At 42.0% G+C, this 7,543-nt stretch overlaps 1 long non-coding RNA gene across 1 annotated transcript; it reads left to right on the plus strand.

The window, feature by feature from the left end:
- The first annotated feature begins 2,134 nt into the window (after positions 1 to 2,134).
- LOC308167136 lies at positions 2,135 to 5,264 on the plus strand. The gene is made up of 4 exons (XR_013937708.1): positions 2,135 to 2,214; positions 3,632 to 3,715; positions 3,808 to 3,901; positions 4,803 to 5,264. It is a non-coding gene; the product is annotated as an uncharacterized lncRNA (long non-coding RNA).
- Positions 5,265 to 7,543: the final 2,279 nt, after the last annotated feature.

The following is a 7,543-nucleotide window of genomic DNA, read 5'->3' on the forward strand; positions in this document are numbered from 1 at the left end:
TGCTCGGAGCCCATCTCCTCACACAAAGCGGAAAAAATGCGAGCTTTCAGTGGTCTTGTTTTTATGTAATTGACGGTGGTGATAACATGAGACAAAACGTCATTCAACTCTGGACTCAGCTGCTTTGACGCGAGTGCCTCCCTGTGTATTATGCAGTGAGTCCACACTGCTTTCGGTGCAACGCGCTTGATGAGCGTCTGGAGCCCTCCCCGTTTTCCTGCCATGGCCTGGGCACCGTCGGTGCATATCCCCACACAGTCCTCCCATTTCAGATCGGCTTCACTCAGGTATTTGTCTATGATTTTGAACAGTTCATCAGCTGTTGCTCTGTTTGGGACATAGTTGCAAAATAGCAAATCCTCGCTCAAACCCTCCGCATCAATGTATCTGACATACGCTATTAACAGACAGTCCTTGTTACTATCTGTGGCCTCGTCTACCTGGAGCGCAAAGCGTTGGTCTTTTATTTTCTCAACAAGCTGCTCTTTCATGTCTTCTGAGATGTCATTGATGCGTCTCGCAATAGTGTTGTTTGACAGGGGGATAGCTTTGAGTTTTTGGGCTGTTGCCTCGTCTATCATATGTGAAACCATATCTATTGCAGCAGGGAGTATTAACTCCTCAGCGATGGTGTGTGGTTTTTTAGACTGGGCGATACGATATGCCACTTTGTAGGAGGCAAGTTGAGCATTAGACGTAACAGATGCTGTTTTAACGAAACGGCTCTGCTGACCACGGTATTCTTGGAGTTTTCTCTTGAAGAAATCGAGGGGCTTCTTCACATCAGTCGGGTGTGTGGTCTCCAAGTGACGTTTCAACTTGCTAGGCTTCATGCTTTCTGCCGCTAAAGTTTTGAGACAGAGGACACACAGTGGTCGTTCCTCCGCACCGACCACATTAGACGTGAAGCCCAGGGAGAGGTATGTATCGTCATACTTTCTTGACTTTGGCTTTGGGACGTTTGTCATGGGCTCCTTCGCTTTTCGTTTAGCTTCTGGCTCTTTCATAAACTTATCCATTGTTGTTGTTGCTGCTAGATAGCTGGAGGAGGGAGTGCGCGCGTCAATGACGTGAATGGAGCGCGCGTCAATGACGTGAATGGAGCCCCCTCGCTGCCTCTTTGTTACAGTTTATGGCCTGCGCTCCATTCAGGTTCTCATTTTTATCATCCAACGCCCACAACACCCCTGATGGTAACCTTAAGCAAGCAGTGTTTGTTTACAGCTCTTGTGTGTGCATTTTTTCCCCCTCCCATTATTTCTGCGCCCCCCCTGCAGTACCCCCGCGCCCCACTAGGGGGTCGCGACCCACAGTTTGGGAACCGCTGGTCTAGGGGTATGATTCTCGCTTTGGGTGCGAGAGGTCCCGGATTCAAATCCCGGACGAGCCCTTTGACTAAACCTTTCACCAGCTGGGACCACCAAATGGAAGTGCTTTGGCTCAATGCTTCAACAGATCTTGCCTTGGGTCACTGCAATATTCCATGTTCAAAAACTGCTTTGTCACGTCCTGGCTTTAAAGATCCGGTGGGAAGCGCTACTGGTTCAAAGTGAGCGCGTGGCCGAGTGGTTAAGGCGATGCACTGCTAATCCATTGTGCTCTGCACGCGTGGGTTCGTGTCCCATCCTCGTCGCACAGCGTTACTGCGTTTTCCGCTTGACAGCCCCGTTGGAACAGTGTCGCAACAGAGGAGTTGATGGTGGAGACACAATGCGAAGCATCCGGAACGTTTTTCGTAGAGCACATTCAAATGGGACGTCATCGAATAGCTTCTTTGAGTGCGGAAACTGCTTCAATATGGAAGGCACAGGCGTTGTTGGAAGCCACGCTATCAACGAGCCTGCAGTGTCAGGCCAGCACTTTTGGAACTGCAGGCATGGGCCCCTTGGGAAAAAGGTCGCTTACTTGCATTGGTCGGGAATCGAACCCAGGTCAACCCGCGCGGCAATCGAGAGATATGCCTACACTACTGCCATAGACTTTGCATTGGCCCATTCATTGTCTATGGCAGTAGTTAAGATCCCGTTCACTTTGGTAGTTCTATATAGTTCATATATTTTCGGCCACCGGATGGTTTTGTGGCGCATTGAGCAGTGACGTCACGTCACAACACTGAAATCAACTCGACTGCACTATTTCCTGAAAGGCAAAGACAGCGTACCGTCTTTCTCGCGTTCTAAACTCTCAAGTTTACTTTCTTCGTTTGGTTAATAGGTAAGTCACAAACATTAACTGTAATAATATATAATAAGTAGACATACAAGAGGGGCTGCAGAAAGCACTGCACTTTATATATGTTGCACTATCCAATGCACTGTTGTCTGTCCTGTGTTGCCCTGTTTTTTTGCATTTGTTTTTGTATACACGTGAAAAAAGTATAAACGCACTTACTGTAATGCCGAAGCAAATTCCTATATGTGTATGCATAATGGCAATAAACGTTATCTGAATCTGAATCTGAATCTGAAAAGCGGACAGTTTTCAGTTTACGGTACTTTTGCTGTACTTGACTCGTTATCGGACATGTCTGTCAGGTCCGGACGTGTCTACGGTAACATATATGTATATATATATATATATATATATATATATATATATATATATATATATATATATAGGTAACATATTCAAAGCTATTTCGATATTGATTTGCCAAGCTACTGTACGGCTACACATCGGACAAGTCTGCTGTCTCAATACTTTGTTCAACAGTTGTTAAATTAACAATGTTAATAACAGTGTGTGGGTTTTGCGAACCGTCTTGCGAGTTATTCATAGTGTTATGGTTGTGCAATGTTTTAGATACTACTGCAATGCTAGTCTACACAGTTTTGCACAATGATAGCCTGGCCATACTATACAGCATTAGGCTACTGTACATAATATGTACACCAGTATTGTACATACTAATGTGCAAATGATATGACTGCTGCCTAGCAGTGCCCACAATGTTGTCATTTAGTAAATCCCCCAGTGTTACACTGTGATATTAACTTTCAAATAGGCCTAAATCAAATCAAATCAATCAGGTGTAATTTATATTATAGGACAATTAAAGTGTAAATGTATGTACAGTTAGTTTATTTACAAGTTTAGTTAGCCTACATGTATTTACAATGTATGTCTGCTCTGTACAGTACATGTGTAATTGCATGTTTTATTACATTCCATATTGTATCTATTTGTAGGAGGAGGATAAGTGTTCATACGAGTTCTCTTTTTGCATCCTTTTTGAAGATGTGTTTCAAGGGTTTGGCATGTACATTACAGTATGTAAGAGGCATTTTGAGCAGGTGACACCCATACAATTTAGAAACATACCAAACCCTTGATTTCACAATCAATGTGTTTAAACATGCATACCGTCACTGAGGCTTTACCTGCTTTAAAGAAGTGAACATTGAACTAAATATCCATTCATAACAAATAGCCTATATACCAATGTATATGTAATTCTCATCAGATGAGACATATTCACATCAGAGTAGACATACTGAGACTTATTAATGTTCAAATCAGCTTGACAGACTATAACAGGTAATGACAGAATGTGGCTATAACCCATTTACAAGCATGATGAATAAGCCAGGCATTAGTGAGGGAGAGAATAACACTTTATTTTCTTTTACAGTGTGGAGCAAACTGACTGCTTCAGTTACACTCTTGAGACCAGCTCATGATGATGAATCCGATGTGACTGCGTCTCCTTTGCAAGGTTAATTCATGTACATTACTGTGTGTCCCATCTTTATTCACTGTCAAAGTGATTTCCAGTTGTGTGAAGTTTCATGTTACCTCCTCCTTCAGCTCCAGTGAAGGTCCTGCTGCCAATACCTCCTCAGCGGCTTGCCTGGGCCCCATCCTTAGGCCTACACTCTAGAACCCGCCGTGTGGGAATACAGTATGTCATTTCAGTTTATTTATATTGCACACAATTTCAACCAGGTCTGTTATTTTGATTGAAAGTCATCTGTAAATGTTGGTACTTTGCTGTGGATATTTAACAAACTATTGAGACTTCTTTTGCATCCTATTACCTTAGATCCTACATTACATGTTTGTTTATTAGTTTATTTGACAGGGATAATGCACAATACATATATTGCTTCAGATATAGTTCAGAGCTAATTTCCATCTGTAGTCCCTGGGGGAAGGGTAACAAGACAATAGGGAAACAGGATACACTAATACAAATGACTAAGATACAATAAAGTTCTAATCAACAATGGAATAATAATAATAAATATATATATATGTTACGGTACATGTGAGAAGACGGCACATGTGGGAAAACTAGTGTTAGGGTTAGGTGCTACGTCGACTTGGTACATGATGGCATGTCTAACCCTAACCCTATCCCTATCCCTAACCCTAACCGTAGCACCTTAGCACCTAACCCTAACCCTAGTTTTCCCACATGTACCGTATTCCCACATGTACCGTAACATATATATATATATATATATATAAATGATGTTGATAATAAAAATAAAAATAAAGTAAAAACATTACAACACAACATTACACTAGTTAAGACACACACACATCATCATCATCATCATCAATACAATTAATGATCACAGAACTGATGTTCTTTCTGTAATTTTTTGGTTCTAGATTTAAAAATGGTGAATGTACTACTCTCTCTGATACTAGAAGTGTCATGTGAAGCACCCTGCCCCTACCAGAGCAGAGCAGCATACAGTGCTGCCTCAATACTCTGGCATGTTTTTTAACTGAAGTCTATGCACAGCTCCTTTTTGGTTTAACATGTGTTTCCTATTTATTTTGTTGTCATGCAGCACTGCCACACCATGCTCCTCCATCACAGTCTGCAGCCTCTCTCCCTCCGCCCCCAACGCAGCCTGCAGCCTCTCTCCCTCCGCCCCCAACACAGCCTGCAGCTGAGCCTTCCATCCCCAGCTACGATCACAATGTCGGCCGCTGGAACTGCTGTCCCCATCAGAGCATCTGGATGAAGATGGGGCTGAATGGCCATGGGTTGAGTGGCCAGGGTCCTGATCAGTGTGGCACCTTAGAAGGGAAAGAGACTGTACACACACACACACACACATAGTAGAGTTTTTATTTACAATGAAATGATTAATTAATGTTGTAACACTGTTGGAAATTGTTTTAAATATGCACATTTTGTTTTAGTTCGATACAACCAAGGTTTAATCAGTTTTGTTTATTTTTTATGTACATGGTTTAGCAGTTGTGCGTGTGTGCTTTTTAATAAATCAAGTGTGGAGTTCAATACATCCACGTGTCTGTGTATGTTTTAAAACAGTATAATGGTTACATTAACATCAACAATGGAGCTTAGGGTTAGAGAACTCAACAGGGCAGAATACATTGCAATGTTAAACCAATAAATAGCATAAGATGTCCTGTTTTCTTTAATGAAATGAATTATAAATCATCAAAACATGTTGTGTTACATTAAACATTTAATTGATTAAGACTTTAAAAAAGAAAATATTTTTGACAGTAATGTCCTCAGGTGGATTCGAACCCGCGGCTGAAAAGACGGCAAGAAAGGGTCAATAAACGGTTAAAAATCTCCGTTATAGCAACACGCGACTGGCCCTGCCTCTTGGTCGGTGAATAGAGCCTTTACATCTCCCATTGACTTGCCCTCCGCTTGAAGCAGAGCATGTAGCTTGGTGTTGAACTCCTCAGTTTCTACTTGAACTTCCGGCACAATATAGATTGGCCATGCTTTTTCTCCCTCTGCTGGAGGTATTTCCGGGGGAACAGCTGGATCAGTTACTGTTCCTCGGCACTCACAGAGCACCAGGAGGTCATCTGATGTCTCACTTACTATCCTACCTCTCACGCGTACACGTCCCAAGCACTTTATAGTCTGTAGAACTTCTTCTATTTTTGCTATTTCTGTGTTGCCTGGGACTACAGTCATAAGCGCGTTCTTCTCATCTACTGCCTCTCCTCTACACCAGTTCTTTAACTTGGTTACAAACATAGTGTTTTACTTTACTTATGGTTGTTGTTCTAAACTTGAATTGAAACGTTTGTATTTTACTGAGTTGACTATTTAGTTTGTTTGGAAACCACGTGATCTCAGCGGAGCCTCCAATGTAACCCCTGCCATATGGGCGGGGCCTGAGTTCTATTTTAACTAAGTGGCAGTATTACCTGTAATAATAAACTATTCCAATTATGACGATCAGTGCCTCCATTAACTATGTGGAAGTATTTTAAATAGGACTTCCTTTTTAATCCTTTTAATGTATTTATGTTTTAATCATCTGAATATGAATTGCCTATTACCTGTTTATGACACAACACAGTGGCTTTAAATGCAAATACCAAAGGGTATATATTTATTTACTAAATGCTAAATTTAAAGTGTTGGTAGTCAATTATAATGTTATACAAAGTCAATAGACAATATTCACAATACAATGTCAACAGACAATATCACAATATCACATAACCAAATATAGGCTCAAAGCCTATTCCAATTCCTTTCAAGGAAATAAATGTAATGTTTCCAATAAACTCAAAGGATTCACAATTGTACAATATATCATTCAGTAAAATAAAAGGGTGGGCCCACACTCACACACACACGCACTCTGTAACTCAGTCCATTAACCAGTGTTACCGTTGCAGCTGACGGTGCTTGTGAGCGGGGGGCCTTGAAACTGTTATGGCCACTTCACTCGTCCACACGAGCCTAAAATAAAAGCTTGTGCGTGGTTCAGTACTCACGTAACCTCGTGGGGAACTCGTAGGTAAACGAGGGGTTTGAAAGATGGTGTAAAAAGAGGCAGAGATGAGGGGGATGAGGTCCAGCGCTCTCCCACGAGCGCAGGAGAATGATTGAAGGACACTAACGCGAAGATTCACTGGACGGTCTCGAGTTACCCCAGGCGATTGGAAACGGTCTCCTTGTCCACCGGAGAGCTTTCCTTTGGCTTGGTCTCTCGACTTCCAATTCTCTGGTAGCTTCAATGTGCACCAACATCCAAAGGAATAACTGTTCGTTGATTCCCGAAATGTTACACACAGCATATACAGGTCTTACTTCACTCGACGATGTCCTCAATCATTCTGACACGTTACTTAGTGCAACCTAACGCTATTAGTACAAAGTCCCGCCCCCTCTCTCTCAGCATACATTACAGTTGGCTAGCTCTTCCCGATGGACCAAGGAAATAAAGAAATGAATGAATGACATAGCCAATGTGCGAACTCACATTAGAACTTGTAAACAAGTACACATTATAAACTTGTAACAATGTTAATAACTGTGTACATAACCATGAAATGATGCTTATTTATTACCCCTTTGTGATGTTCACTTTTTGGACCCTTTCTTGTGTTCGGGTCCAGTTGACCCGGGACATCATTGGGGTTTTAAAAGCACTTGTCTTAACATGGTGCTCCTAGTCCCAAGGGTGACCCATACAAGGGGGTATCCGCTTGTTAAGTCGTGCCGTATTTCCGGGGCCAACGTTGGCTGAGGCGCTGTCTTCGAAATGGCGAAATAATAATAATAATTAATTATATTTAT

The sequence above is a fragment of the Nansenia antarctica genome (genome assembly GCF_963989245.1).
Source record: "Nansenia antarctica genome assembly, chromosome: 11".
Classification (NCBI taxonomy): Eukaryota; Metazoa; Chordata; class Actinopteri; order Argentiniformes; family Microstomatidae; genus Nansenia; species Nansenia antarctica.